The 15,332-nt window shown below is 46.5% G+C and overlaps 1 pseudogene; it reads left to right on the top strand.

Moving 5' to 3' along the window:
- Window positions 1–14,423: 14,423 nt before the first annotated feature.
- On the top strand, window positions 14,424–14,936 carry LOC127491839 (S-adenosylmethionine decarboxylase proenzyme 1-like; annotated as a pseudogene).
- The last annotated feature ends 396 nt before the right edge of the window (window positions 14,937–15,332 follow it).

Genomic DNA, 15,332 nt, shown 5'->3' with positions numbered 1-15,332 from the left:
CTATCCCAGGCCATAGTAGAGAGCTGAATCAGAAGAGGAGCAACTGAGACTAGAACCAGTGCCCATATGGGATGCCGGCGCTTCAGGCCAGGGCGTTAACCTGCCACAGCGTCAGCCCCAACCAACTTTTCTTTTTAAAACAAAAATCAGTGTTTTTTTGTTATACCATTCCTCATCTTCCAAACTGTCTATAATGGACAAGGATTACTCTTGTAACAATGAGAATAAAGCTCACTTCCCATGTTAATGCAGAGTTGACCATGGCTTGTATTCTGATGAATTTCCTTCCAGGCTTTTGTTTGCGCTTGAATGTCTGCTGGATATTTGAGATCATGCCATAAATGTAGTTCTGGGACTTTTCACTGTACTTGATGTTTTAAGAGTCTCTCTCTCTCTCAATAAATATTTTCTCAAACCTGGCTTTTAATGGCTTTACAGTGTTTTAGCATATAAAATAATCTTCACCAGGTTCTAGCTAAATACATTATTTATCTAATTTGTTTGGCAGAATTGAACAAGAAGATTGTGATATGTATGGACCTTTTTTTAAAAAGAAATCTTTAAATCTTGCAACTTTTTTTTTTTTGACAGCCGGAGTGGATAGTGAGAGAGAGAGAGACAGAGAGAAAGGTCTTCCTTTTGCAGTTGGTTCACCATCCAATGGCCGCCACGGCTGGCACGCTGTGGCCGGCGCACAGCGCTGATCCGATAGCAGGAGCCAGGTGCTTCTCCTGGTCTCCCATGGGGTGCAGGGCCCAAGCACTTGGGCCATCCTCCACTGCACTCCCGGGCCACAGCAGAGAGCTGGCCTGGAAGAGGGGCAACCGGGATAGAATCCGGCGCCCCGACCGGGACTAGAACCTGGTGTGCCGGTGCCACTAGGTGGAGGATTAGCCTAGTGAGCTGCGGCGCCGGCCAACAACTTTTAAGTCTCTGAATGTTTCCACGTTGACTCCGAGAAGTGAAAGCTTCAGGGAGGATTCTTCACAGCACAAGCTGGCAGACGTCGTCTCGAGTGTCTGTCTGCTCTGGGGAACCATCTCCTCCTCATCTGGGAATCAGTCGATCACCCTTTGACTCCAGGAAGGGTCAGGGCTGGGGAACTAAAGACCAGGTAAAGTTGGGGGAGAAAGCATGTAGATGACAGCCAAAGCCCCCAAACTCAGTCTGTGAATATTTGAGTGACGCAGGAGACAACTACCATTTTTCCAACCTAATGAGATGGAGGAGAAGCAGACTAACTCTTGTCAGTGGCATGGCGAGATGCCTTCCATTCATGACCTCACTTGGTCCTCACAAGGACCCTGGGTTATGATGGCTCCGATCCCATACATGGGGCTCTGAGGGTTTAGAGAACCTGGCTAGTATTGGACAGCTGGTGACAGCAGAGCCCAGGTATAGCCCAGGACCATAGGGTACCAAAGCCGGTGAGCTGGTCTGGCTCATTTCCACAGCAATGAGGGGGTGGCTAACGGGCTCTGTCCCTTCTCAGCCCCAGTTTGCTCTTTCTCCATTTGAACAGCAGCGACTGAGCTGAAGACAAGAATCCCTTTTCGAAGGGTCACAGATAAGGGACACAATCCCCCAGAAGTTGTTGAAACTCACTCTTCCCAGGCAAACGTCTGAAATGGGGGAAGCCTCCTTGCCCTTGCCTCTGCCTGGATGACCTTGGGGGCAGAGGACTGCGTGGGCTGCTGGGGAGTGCCCTGTGGCTGTTCGGACCGGCATTCTTCCAGCACGTGTTGTCTAGGAGCATAAGCCCTGAGCGTGTGCAATGAGGGGCGGGAGGGCACTGCTGGCAGGGTAACCACAGGGAGCCTGGCAGATCAAGGAGTATTAATAATGTGGCCACAGGCTGTCCTCAGAGTCCCTGGCAGGGGTGAAGGGGAGGCACAGAGGGCAGCCGAGGGCAGCCAAGGGCAGAGGGATGTGCATGCCACGCTGAACCCTGTGTTTAAACCCTAGCACGCCGCAGGAGGATTGCTCCTTAATCAGAGCTTTGGGCCAAACCCCCACTCTCCTAGCCACTAAATTGCATCTCTTGCCCCTTCAGATTTCCTTTGCAAGATTTGTCTTCCACTGAGCCACCCCAGATGGACCCCATGTGGCTCTGTTTAGATGTCTCGTTCCATTTGGGTAGCTTCATGGAGGTGGAGGGGTTTGACGTCCAAGCTATTTAAAAACAGTAAGGATGAGTCTAGTCCTAGATGAATCTGAACAGATAGTGAACTCTAAAGGCAGGAGTAGGCTCCAGAGGCCCTCTGCAGGGGAGAGGGTTAACTGTATAGTTGCTGGGCTGGGAAAAGAGAGAGAGAGAGAGAAAGAGAGAGAGAGAGAATTGCAAGGGCACTCATGGGGCTCAGAGTGGCAGCTATTTCCTAAGGGGTGCTAAAGTTTTTCAATATTTTTAAGAACTTCTTTGACTACAGGTATTGGAGGGGGGGCTTTGCCTAGATGGGAGAAGATGGAGACCAGCCCATGTGTTCTTAGGGTCATTGCAATCACGTCTTCCTTGGCCCCTCAAGAGGCACGGCCACGTATCCTTCCTGTTCTGCATGTTCCCACCGAGCTGCACAGCTGTTTGTGGAGTCATGTCCCAGCAGCTGCCACCTTCCAGCTCTTCAGGGGGGAGTTCCAAATGACCCTGCGTCTGTTCCCAGGCCCAGGACTGAGGGGCCCTCTACCTTCAGTTTACTGCATGTAGACTCCCTGACATCTCCATTGTGCAGACACACAATCAAAGGTGCCTGGGAAAAATAATGGAAATATTAGGTGAATTAGGATTAAATTCCACTTGAGAACTTCAGATAAGACTTGGAGTTCTCAAGGGCTGTGTGGCTGACCAGCTGTCTCTCTCCCTAATGGATCTGACCACTCCTCTCTTTCATAGTAAGACATCACCCAGGGCTTCCAGAAGCTGGCTCCGCCACTAGCTACATGGCCTTGGATGAGAACTGCATATCTTTGGGTTTCACTTCTTCATTTGTAAAACAAGAGTTTGTTGTTGGTGGTGATGGTGGGGGGCAGCGCTGTGGTATGGTGGGTAAAGCGGGCACCTGCAGTGCCAGCATCCCATAGGCACTGGTTCAAGTCCTGGCTGCTCCACTTCCCATCTAGCTCTCTGCTATGGCTTGAGAAAGCAGTGGAAGATGGTCCAAGTCCTTGGCCCCCTCACCCACGTGAGAGACCTGGAAGAGGCTCCTGGCTCCTGGCTTTGGATCAGCCCAGAACCGACTGTTGCAACCATTTGGGGAGTGATCCAGTGGTTAGAATACTTTCTCTCTCTCTCTCTCTCCCTCTCTCTGTCTGTAACTCTACCTCTCAAATAAATAAAATCTAAAAAAAAAAAAAAGTAAAACAAGACTTTGGAAAATCGACCTCTCAAAGCCTCTTCAGTCTCTAAAATGATTTAATTCCTGAGCTCCTTCTTGCTGCTGGGGGAGTGTAGTGTTTATTACAAGTTAAGGAAGTAGACCAGAGCCAGCTGCTCTGGGTTCCAGTGCTGCTTCAGCCACAGCCTAGCCTTGGGTGTAATAGCAGGAGAGTTAGGAAAGTCAGCTATGTCCATAACTGCTTTAAGACCATGAACGCTTGGTCATTAGTGAGCTCCCGGTGAATGGCTTCTGGTTTTGGTGTTTCACAAAGCCAAAGATCTTCTTTCTTCTGGATTTTGTGACACCCAGAGCTGCCATGTTTGAATCCTTAGCCATGTGCCACTGTACCACAAAGCACTGATATCCACTAAGATTCTGTTATGGGCCAGATCCTGCACCAGACACTGAACATGCACTGTCTCTTTTCATGCTCAAAACAATGGCGAGAGTTAAGTCTTATTCTCCCCTCACTTTACTGCTAAGGAAATGGAGGCTCAAAAAGAATGAAAGCCACACTGCTTATAAGTAGTGGATTACGGATGCAGACGCAAGTCTGTGGGTTTCAAAGCCCAGGCCAGGGCGGACAAATGCATTCCTTTGGAAAGGCAATTCCCTGTCCATCCCGGCTCTTCCCAGGCCAGAAAGCTGACACCTGCCTTCAGAGAAAGAAGCCATCCTGGTGGGGGGATGGACGAGCGTTTCCCCTAAAGCCATCTCCTTCTTTCAAGCCAGGCTTAAGGATCCAAACCACAAGCGAAGATGAAAGGACCTTGTTGATGAAGTCCTCCACTCCGGGAAGAGGAAGATTTTATAACGAAACAAAGAAAACGAAGAAAGAACAGAGGAGGGGGCGGGGGAGAAAGCAATCCTTGACAAATATTTTCTGTTAATAAATTCCATTTTGCCTCTCAAGTGTTTGCCAACTATCTAAACAGGAAAAATTGCTGACATACCAGGGCAAACCGTCACCCAGATGCCTCTGTCTGCGGGCCCATGGCCTCTGTTTCCATAACCTCCCAGGAAGTAGCCTGGCATGGACCCTTGTGGTCTTCCCCCCAGAAAGACCTCCCTTTTCCATGAAGGCGATTCAAGGGGATTTAGTGTGTTCTCTTCCTGGTCTGGGGAGGAGGTGCCCTCGTGGTCCTGCAGGTCTTCACCCTCCCCTCCCCTCCCCTTCCCTTCCCTCTCCTCCTCTTCCCTTCCCTACATATTATTATGTACTAATAGATTCAGCAAGGTTTACTGAGGGGCCACTGACAATTTCCATTCAAAGTTCTGAGAGAGACAGAGAGAGAGAGAGAGAGAGAGATCGTCTATCTGCTAGTTTTCATTCCAAATGCCTGAGAGAGCTGAGACTGGGCCAGGCCAAATCCAGGAGCCAGGAACTCCTTCTGGGTGTCCCACATATGTCACAGGGACCCAAATACTTGAGCCATCATTTGTCACTTCCCAGGATGCACATTAACAGGAAGCTGGAGTCTGGTGTGGATCTGGGATTCTAACCTAGGCATTCTAATATGGGATATGGGCATCTTAGTCACTGTACCAAACACCTGCCCCTGACTTCCAGTTTCAAAGAGAGTCTCAGCTCTCCTTAGTGGTTTGAAGACACTCCAGTTAGTGCCAATGACTTGTTCATTTTGTTTTTATTGAGTTTGCTTAGGAGTAGGACCAAGCGAAGGTCCTGTGGGTAGACTTATGCCAAAACATACACCATTCAGGGACTCCTTCAGCAATCCAAAGAATATCTGGATGAAAAATCAAAGGCATTTGTTAGCTTCATTCTGCCAAGCTGGGAAGCAAATATGGATCTATTTAAAACTAAAACTAGACCTCAGGGTTGATCATCTCTCCCATCAATGGCACATCTTTCTACCTCCAGCTCTGCTTTTTGCTTCCTTGAGCAGAGAAGCTGACTTCCAACATGCGGTTCTCACCCAGCCCAACCAGCAGAATGCATCTGAGATGGCCACTTATTGCAGAAAAATGTGTACTCATTCTCCTATGGATTTTCCCTGGGGCTAACTTACTCTTATTTTTCTGTCTGGTATACTTTGGAGACTTTTGAAGAGCCTTTGGGTGGCAGGATCTCATCAGGATCGCAATCTCAGGGACTAACCTTCCTTAAGACATCCCTTCCTTCTTCCCCCTCTTCCATTAGCAACTATTTATTGACACTTACTATGTTGTAGGCATGGTGCCAGATGCCAAGGATTTGCATCCATAATAAATAGGATAGACAGAATCTTGCCTGGATAGAACTTACTGTCTGGTGAAAGAGAGAGATGCAAATGCCATTGTGGTCAGTTGTAGCAGCATTAGTGAGCATAGCAAAAGCCATCTTTAATCTTTCTGATGTCATGTGTTTGTCCTTTACAACTAAAAGTTTAATTTAGCATCAACTCTTTGACCCTACCATTCTACTTCTAGCATTTATTCTTCTTTATGTCTAAAATAGCACACAGATGCAACTACAGTCATTAGATAATGTACTGCTGGTTTACCTGATCTTTTTTTTTTTTTTTTTTTTTTTTGACAGGCAGAGTGGACAGTGAGAGAGAGACAGAGAGAAAGGTCTTCCTTTTCCGTTGGTTCACCCTCCAATGGCCGCCGCGGCCGGTGCACCGCGCTGATCCGATGGCAGGAGCCAGGTACTTCTCCTGGTCTCCCATGGGGTGCAGGGCCCAAGCACTTGGGCCATCCTCCACTGCACTCTTGGGCCACAGCAGAGAGCTGGCCTGGAAGAGGGGCAACCGGGACAGAATCCGGCACCCTGACCGGGACTAGAACCTGGTGTGCCGGCGCTGCAAGGTGGAGGATTAGCCTAGTGAGCCGCGGCGCCGGCCGGTTTACCTGATCTTTATTAATGTATTAATCATAATAGCAAATGGTTAGACATATACTCAAAGTCCATCTATAGGACATTGGTTAAACACCTTTTGATAGATACATGCAATGGAATCCTTTCTAGCTATTTGAAAAGAAAGCCTCCAGGGTCAGTGCTGTGACATTGCAGGGTAAGCTTCTGCCTGAGGTGCCGGCATCCCATATGTGTGCCAGTTCTAGTCCTAGCTGCTCCTCTTCTGATCCAGCTCTCTGCTATAGCCTGGGAAAGCAGCAGAAGATGGCTCAAGTGCTTGGGACCCTGCACTCATGTAGGAGCCAGAGAAGCTCCTGGCTCCTGACTTCGGATCGACCCAGCACTAACTGTTTGCAGTTATTTGGGGAATGACCCGGCACTTGGAAGACCTCTCTCTCTGTCTCTCCCTCTCTCTTTCTGTAACTCTACTTCTCAAAAAAATAAATAAAATCTTTTTTAAAAATGTGAATTTATTAAAACGTAAAAAGAAAGCCCCCAATTGAGAGAGTTCTTGGGGTCAGTGTTGTGATGTGGTGGGTAAAGCTGTCAGCAGCATCCCTTATGGGCATCAGTTCATGTCTGGGCTGCTCCACTTCTGATCCTGCTCCCTGCTAATGGCTAAATAAAAGCAGCAGAAGATGGCCCAATTGTTTAGGCCGCTGCCACCCACATGGGAGACCCAAATGAAGCTCCTGGTTGCTGGCATCAGACTGACCCAGTGCTGACTGTTGTGGCTGTCTAGGGAGTGAACCAGCAGATGGAAGATCTTTCTTTCTCTCTGTCTCTCCTTCTTTCTTTCTGTAACTTTACCTTTCAAATCAACACAATTTTTTTAAAAAGATTTATTTATTTACTTGAAAGTCAGAGTTACACAGAGAGAGAAGGAGAGGCAGAAAGAGAGAGAGAGAGGTCTTCCATCTGCTGGTTCACTCCCCCAAATGGCTGCAATGGCCAGGGTTGGACCAGGCTTTGAAGCCAGGAACCAGGAGCTTCATCCGGGTCTCCCATGTGGGTGCGGGGCCCAAGGATTTGGGCCATCTTCTATTGCCTTCCCAGGCCATAGTAGAGAGCTGGATCAGAAGTGGAGCAGCCAGGACTTGAACTGGCGCCCATATGGGATGCTAGCACTGCAGGTGGCAGCCTTACCCACTATGGCACAGTGCCGGCCCCACAATTTTTTTTAAAAAGTAGATTCCTGTACCTGACTCTAGGCATTCTGATTCATTATGTTTGGGATAAGGCCTCAGAATTTCTATTTTTATGCAGTATCTTGGGTCAGTTTTGACGCAGATGATTCATGGACCATGACAACGACTATCTCTAAAGTCCTTGGAACTGACAATGTTCTAAAATGTCCTCATTGGTAAGTCACCTGCTTTAACAGCGTCCTCATGAGAGAGTCTGGATTGGGCTTCCCTCTCCATGTATAGTCTTCTACTTTTTCTCCAGGGCCCAGCTAGTAACATTTGTCAGGTTGTCTGTTTGTCAGATAGCATGCCTCCTATTCATGTGGTTACTCTTGATTCAGATATTTGGGGGAAAATAGGTGGACCTGCAATATGGAAACCTATTAGAAAAATACCTAAGTATCCTAAATAAGACACCAATGACAAGTACTGGTTAAGAGCCTGGGCTCTAAAGCTAGATTATCCAAGTTTCAAATCTGAGCTTTTAACTTACCAGGCTTGAGACCATGGGCAAGTTAACTTTACCTCTCCATGCCTTAATTTCTTTATAAGAAAGTGGATCTGATGATAGCATCTACCCCAAGGGGTGTTAGTTGAGTAAAATGAGTCAGCCATGCACAATAAGCACTTACCATGGTGCCTGGTGCTTGTAAACAAGAGATCTACCTATTGCTAACAAAACTGAGAGCACAGAACATCTCCAGGGGCTAGAAGACAAGAGTAAACTGAAAACTAGAAAGTGGGTGTTTGGAGTGTCCCCTGCAGTTACTGTAAAAGAATGGTGTTGCTGTAAGAGCTGGCCTTACTTACATAGAGGCTTGGGATTAAACAAATTAACTTATTTTTTCAAGAGGCAGAGTCCCATCTACTAGTTCACTTTCCCAAATACCTGCAATGGCTGGGGCTGGCCCAGGCCAAAGCTGAGATCTGAGGACTCAATCCAGGTCTGGTGGCAGGAACACAAATATTTGAGTCATCACCTGCTGCCTCCTGGGGGCTGCATTGGTGGGAATCTAGAGTGAAGAGCCAAAGCCACAGATTCAACTCAGGTACTCTCATGTTTGATGTGGACAGCTTAATTGCTAGGCTAACTATCTGCCCTAGACTTGAATTTTTTTTTTTTTTTTTTTTTGACAGGCAGAGTGGACAGTGAAAGAGAGAGACAGAGAGAAAGGTCTTCCTTTTGCTGTTGGTTCACCCTCCAATGGCCGCTGCGGCCGGCGCACCGCGCTGATCCGATGGCAGGAGCCAGGAGCCAGGTGCTTTTCCTGGTCTCCCATGGGGTGCAGGGCCCAAGCACCTGGGCCATCCTCCACTGCACTCCCTGGTCACAGCAGAGAGCTGGCCTGGAAGAAGGGCAACTGGGACAGAATCCGGCGCCCCAACTGGGACTAGAACCCGGTGTGCCGGTGCCACTAGGCGGAGGATTAGCCTAGTGAGCCGCGGCGCCGGCCTCCTAGACTTGAATTTTAATACTTCACAGGAGCAGCTGGGGCAGAATCCGGCGCCCCGACCGGGACTAGAACCCGGGATGCTGGCACTGCAGGCAGAGGATTAGCCTAGTGAGCTGCGGCGCCAGCCTCTCACAGAGATTTTTAAGAAGTCTATCTTTATCATAGAGAGATGAGAGGAGAGCTTGTTTATCTTGACCTGAGCTCTAGTTCATGAGAGAAAGAAGTCTTCCTTAAGAATTCAAAATCACTGGCGTGAGCTCTTAGTGGACTTAAAGTTTGAATAAATAGTTCCTGTACCAGCTAGAAATCCTTAGGCTAAGAAATAACATAAAATTTGGTCTGGGCCAATTATACTCTGTGAGAAGCACCTTGATTACACTGATTTCTCCAGATTAGAGCCTGTTGAAGATGAGCTCACAATCTGAAATCATGCAACACACCAGGAAAAAAACCTGAGCAAGAATCTGCAGGCCCAGCCAACACCAGGATTAGACCTTCTAGAAAAGCAGATTATGGAGCCATCATTGGAGAGCACAAACTTAGTGTGCTAAGATGATTAATAACATAAAATAAAGCTCCAGAAACATATAAACCTAGAAAATGAGTAAAAGGCAGATTTTTAAAATAAGATGATTAAAAGATTAAAATTCCATCAGCAGACTATGTAATAGATTGGATATAATTGAGAAGGAATTAAAAAACTTGGAGACACCTAGGACGTTGTCTAGAAGGAGATCAGAAATGGAAGCGCTGGAAGAGGTCCCTGGGGACATGGAGAATTAAAAAGAGAATGTGTAACACCCATCTAAGAAGGGTTCTCTAAGAGAAAATAGAGGGAATGGGGTTGAGATAATACAGCTGAGAAGTGAATGTTTGGATTCAGGGACCACAGGAAGCCCCAAACGAGATGAACAAAAACAAATACTCTTCTAGACAGATATAGGCAAACTACAGAGCTCCAAAGACAAAGAGAGACTTCATAAAAGAAGCCAGAGAGAAGAGGCTGAGATCACCACAGCTGAGAATGCCAGGGGAGAGGCCGTGAAGGCCACCTGTGTTGTGAGCATCCCCAGGGGCTGTGTGACCAAGGGTGGCACCTGTGTGAGGAGGAACCACAGTAGCTGAAAGGTGAGACAGAGGGTGTGGGGTGGAGGCAGAGGCAAAGGCTGAGATCAAGGATGATTCTTGTCTTTTCTTTCTTTTTATTTATTTATTTATTTTTTTTTGACAGGCAGTTAGACAGTGAGAGAGAGAGAGAGAGAGAAAGGTCTTTCCTCCATTGGTTCACCCCCAAATGGCCACTACGGCCTTCGTACTGTGCCAATCTGAAGCCAGGAGCCAGGTGGTTCCTCCTGGTCTCCCATGTGGGTGCAGGGCCCAAGCACTTGGGCCATCCTCCACTGCTTTCCCGGGCCACAGCAGGGAGTGGGACTGGAAGAGGAGCAACCGGGACAGAATCCGCTGCCTCAACCAGTATTAGAACCTGGGGTGCCGGCATCGCAGATGGAGGATTAGCCAAGTGAGCCATGGCGCCGGCCAATCAAGGATGATTTCTTTCTTTCTTTCTTTCTTTTTTTTTTTTTTGACAGGCAGAGTGGACAGTGAGAGAGAGAGAGAGGGAGAAAGGTCTTCCTTTTGCCGTTGGTTTACCCTCCAATGGCCGCCGTGGCCAGCGCGCTGCAGCCGGCACACTGCGCTGATCCAAAGGCAGGAGCCAGTGCTTATCCTGGTCTCCCATGGGGTGCATGGGAGACCTCCTCCACTGCACTCCCAGGCCACAGCAGAGAGCTGGCCTGGAAGAGGGACAACTGGGACAGAATCCGGTGCCCCAACTGGGACTAGAACCTGGTGTGCCGGCGCCGCAAGGCAGAGGATTAGCCTATTGAGCTACGGCGCTGGCCAAGGATGATTTCTAAGGCAGGCAGAGGATCTGGACTCATGCAGAAGGCTGTGTGGACTCTGGTGTTACTGCAAGTGTCTGATGAGACAAGATAAATAGGCTGCTTCACTAAAAAGCATCTTCCAAAAGGCTGTTTTTCAGGGACTGTGGTGTGGAAATGAACTTATTCTGAGATTCTTCTCTCGACTTCAGACTGCTGTTTTTTTGTTTTGTTCTTTCCTTCTCACTCTGTCTTTAATAGGACAGAGAGGTTTTGCAACACTCTGAGGTGTTCTGGGAAATGCGTTAAATCAGTGTTGTGCTAACACTTGCTGCTTCACGTTGGATTAACCATCCTGTGTGCAATGTTGATGTTCTCTGATGCGAATGGAATAAATTATCCTACTTCCTTTTCCCTCTTTATTGTTTTGCCAACTTGGATTGACCCTACTTGGAAAAACTGTAGATTGGGCCAAACAAAGGTATTCCTTGGGGTGGGAGGATGGCCCTACAAACTCTGATTCCATATACAGGTTGGTATGTTTCTGTCGTCTCTGATCTCCTGGGTTGTTGCTGACAAATGGAAAATTGGGAAGTGTTTGTCAAAGAAACTCCAATAAGGACACGAGCATAACCTGCCAAGGAATGCGACTGAATTAGCAAAGACCGGCCTGGGGAGAATGAAGAGAAGGGTGGGTACCACACAGCTCACTCCATCACTCACCCAGAAGCTTTTATCTCACTGACCTGTGACAAGAGGACACAGATGGCCAAGGGAGAATTTGTTCTTCCAACAGGGTTTTGTGAGTGATGCCTATGTGACAATCAGTGTACACTGTGTGCTCAGGACAGTGCAGTACCCAGGCACAGTGCCTTCCCTTCCGAATCACTGAAAGGTGCAGGGAAGTATTGATGATGGAGGTGATGTAAGCATGGCAATGGAGAGACCTAAGAGCCAAGGCTTGGAGAGAATCAGAGCAATCGAGGGAAGAAGTTGAAGAAGGGTAAGCTGACAAAGCTATGACTTGCGAGGCCAGCCCTGTGGCGTAGTAGGCTAAGCGTCCACCTGCAGCGCCAGCATCCCATATGGATGCTGGTTCATGTCCTGGCTGCTCCTCTTCTGATCCAGCTCCTTGTTTATGGCCTGGGAAAGCAGTGGAAATTGACCCAAGTGCTTGGGCCCCTGCACCAGTGTGGGTGACCTGGAGGTGGAAACTCCTGGCTCCTGGCTTTGGATCAGCCCAGCTCCTGCCATAGAGACCATTTGGGGAGTGAACCAGTAGATGGAAGACCTTTCTCTCTGTCTCTCCCTCTCTCTGTCTGTAATTCTACCTCTCAAATAAAGGAATAAACTCTTTATTTAAAAAAAAGCTATGACTTGCAATGGAGCAGAACAGAGCAAGTTCCATGGGCATTCAACCTGTATAGTGTCACTAGGTCCACACTCAGAAGAGCCCTGTGCTTAGTTTAATGCTCTACTGGCCATCTGGACATTCGTAATAATCTAATCTTTGAACTTGTATTTTGTAAGTGAAGAAGGATAGTACAATGGAACATGCTTATGTGTAGAAGAGGTATGGGCAATGGGTATGTCCTCAGTTTCTTGCTGTCCCATTCACATAGCATTTAGTATTTCCTGTGAGCTCTGATTTCCAGGGAATGCAACATGCATGGCTATTTAGTGAGACTCAATGAGTACAAGATAAGTATGTTCTGGAAGCTGGTATCTTTGAGTCTTTTTGAACATCAGGATTCCCTACTTCCATTTCCTATCAGCATGACCATAACTGCATATTGGCATGCTAGCCATCCTGAAAGGCCAAGAGTGACATTAAAAAAAAATTTGTTTCAAATGCAGAACTGGAATGAACAAGGAAACTTTCTTAGTCCCATTACTTTTCTGTATTGGTTAACCAAGGATGCTGGAAATGACCACTTAGAAATAAAGGGAGATACAAGTAAACATATAGTTCCTTTCCTTTGAGTCTTAATTCATTAAATTGAAGGTAGAGAGTGTCAGTGGAATCCACACATATCAGAAACATTTGAATTACCTTTGTGCAGCTGCTTTACTCTTCCAATAAGAATGAAATACATGTGCATGCATGCATGAGCTGCAAAATAAAAATTGTGTCATTTCTGAGATTTTGCTTGTGAGTTAATGTTTGCTTGTGAGTTAATATTTTTACTGAAAATTGGCATTTCTGGTAAGACGTTTAGCCTAGTTGTTAATACATCATGTCCCATACCTGAATGCCTGGGTTCCATTCCTGGTTTTGGCTTCTGACTTCAGCTTCCCACCAATGCAGACCCTGGGAGGCAGTGGTGATGGCTCAAGTAGCTGGATTCCTGCCCACCCACTGGGAGACCTGAATTGTGTTTGTGCTTCTGGCTCCTGGCCCTGCCATCCCCTGTCCCCACTGGCCATTGAGTGCATTTGGGGAATGATCCAGTGGACAGAAGCTCTCTCTCTCTCTCTCTCTCAAATGAGAAACACATCATTAAAAAATAAAGTTGGCATTGCACAATATAAACAATAAAATTCAGGCTAATAAGTTAAAGCTTTAATTTTTCCTTTACGTAGGCTGACATTTAATAGCAAATAAAAACAACATGACAGTGGGTATGAAAAGTGGTACAGCCACTTGGGAAGATGGTTTAGAAGATCCTTACAAAGCTAAATAGTCTTAGCAACTGATGTAGATACTTACCCAAAGAAGTAGAAGATTTATGTCCACCCAAAACCTGCACATGAATGTTCATAGCAGGTTTACTCATAATTGTGAAAACAGAGAAGTGGTCAAGATGCCCTTCAACATCCATTTGCAAATGGGTAAGCAAACTGTGGTAAATTCATGCAATGCAATAGCATTCAGCAATAAAAAGAAATGAGTTATGAAGCCATAGAAAGACATGGAGGAATCTTCAAAGCATGTTGCTTACTGAAAGAAGTCAGTCTGCAAAGCCTGTCTCATTATATGACACTGTGGAAAAGACAAAGCTACAGAGTCACTAAAAAGATCAGTGGTTGCCAGGAAGTGGGGAATACAAGAGGTTGGACTGTATCTGCCTCCATTTTCAACAGACTCATATTCAACCTTTATATACGCATGCACACACACACATACACACACATGCACATAAAGACCTGGGAAATTTTTATTAATCTTCCTTTAAAAAAACTTTATCATAAAATTACAGCCAAAAAGGAACCTGAACTTGAGTAACACAGCTGGAAAAATGTGCAGCGGCAACAGCAGTGGAAAAGGTTGAATTTAGTTGATTTTCTGTGGTTGTTGGTGTCCACTAATGACGTAAATGACACAACTTCTCATATAGACTGAGCAGCTGTGGAGGGTCTGTTTTTTCTGCCAGCATCTAGGCAAATCAAGGATGATCACAGGGTCTTCACACCAGTCCAAGATCTGATCTGGGATGTACTTTCGATAGGTGTCCAACGTTCATTCTTCAGTGTGACAAAAACCAACAAGCAGGAAGCCTTTGCTTCTGCTACTCAATGAGAGGAGTGTGTTTGTCTGTAAAAGATGTTTTATTTTGGGAGCACATGGTGCCACTCTCACTGGAGGCACTGGTTCATTGGTGGAAGTTTCCTAAAGGTTACGATGGGTTTGACCCAACTCAAAGCTTCTGTTTTTCTGGAAGAATTTCATGAAGTCTACTCACCAAGGGGACCCACGGTGGAATTTCCAGGAAGAACGTTTCTTAATGCAATTTTTGCAAACAGAGCCTCATATTGTATGGGTTGCTGAATTCTGACTATTGATACCTGAATACTTGGGAATTCTCAGAGTTGGACAGTCAGCCAGATCAAACCCTGGGAATTCTGATGACAGAGTTGTCCCAGTTTTGGGTCAGGTCTGCATAAGAGGCGATATTCCTGCAAGGGATGTCACCCATGACCTGATACTGGGTTTTGTCATCCATGCCATACTGTTCAGTCCTTGTGGCTATTTGATGAATGGAGTGAAATCAGATGGAATTTTTTGGACTACTTGCATCATTCCAGAACCAGAATTTTCTCAAATTAGACCTCCTATGATGACCTTATCAGGAAGGCTGTGGAAATCTTCAGGCCAGAAACAATGGTGACCACATTGTTTGTTCTTCAAATATCACTCATTGATTTCCTCACCCCAGAAGACTGAGGCTGTCACATCTTGATGGCCAGAGTGCAATGTGTAGTGTGATTACAGTTGTGTTTTTGCCAGTGTTGCTAAGAGGTGGTAGCAACAGCCAAGTTGATTAAGAAAAACAAAGGATAATTGCAAAAAGACAACACACAAAGATGTTGGCGGCTGCTTTCTAGATGTTGACTGCAGGGCCCATGCTGTCCGTAACCACCACCTTCTGGTTGTAGAAAGTCTTAGAAGGACTAACACTGGGATCTTGTTGAGCTGCATGCCTTATTGTATCTAAGAGATCTCTTGCATGAGTGCTCTCTTCTGGGTTTCAATACCTTATGCTGTTCTTGCTGTGAACTTGAGATATGTGTAGAAAGAAGGTCTTTTACTTTATGAAAGGTTATAACCTGCATCGAAACCACTCAATGTGACTTGT

This window comes from Oryctolagus cuniculus, chromosome 3 (genome assembly GCF_964237555.1).
Source record: "Oryctolagus cuniculus chromosome 3, mOryCun1.1, whole genome shotgun sequence".
NCBI classification, from domain to species: Eukaryota; Metazoa; Chordata; class Mammalia; order Lagomorpha; family Leporidae; genus Oryctolagus; species Oryctolagus cuniculus.
This window is presented reverse-complemented; position numbering and strand designations above follow the sequence as displayed.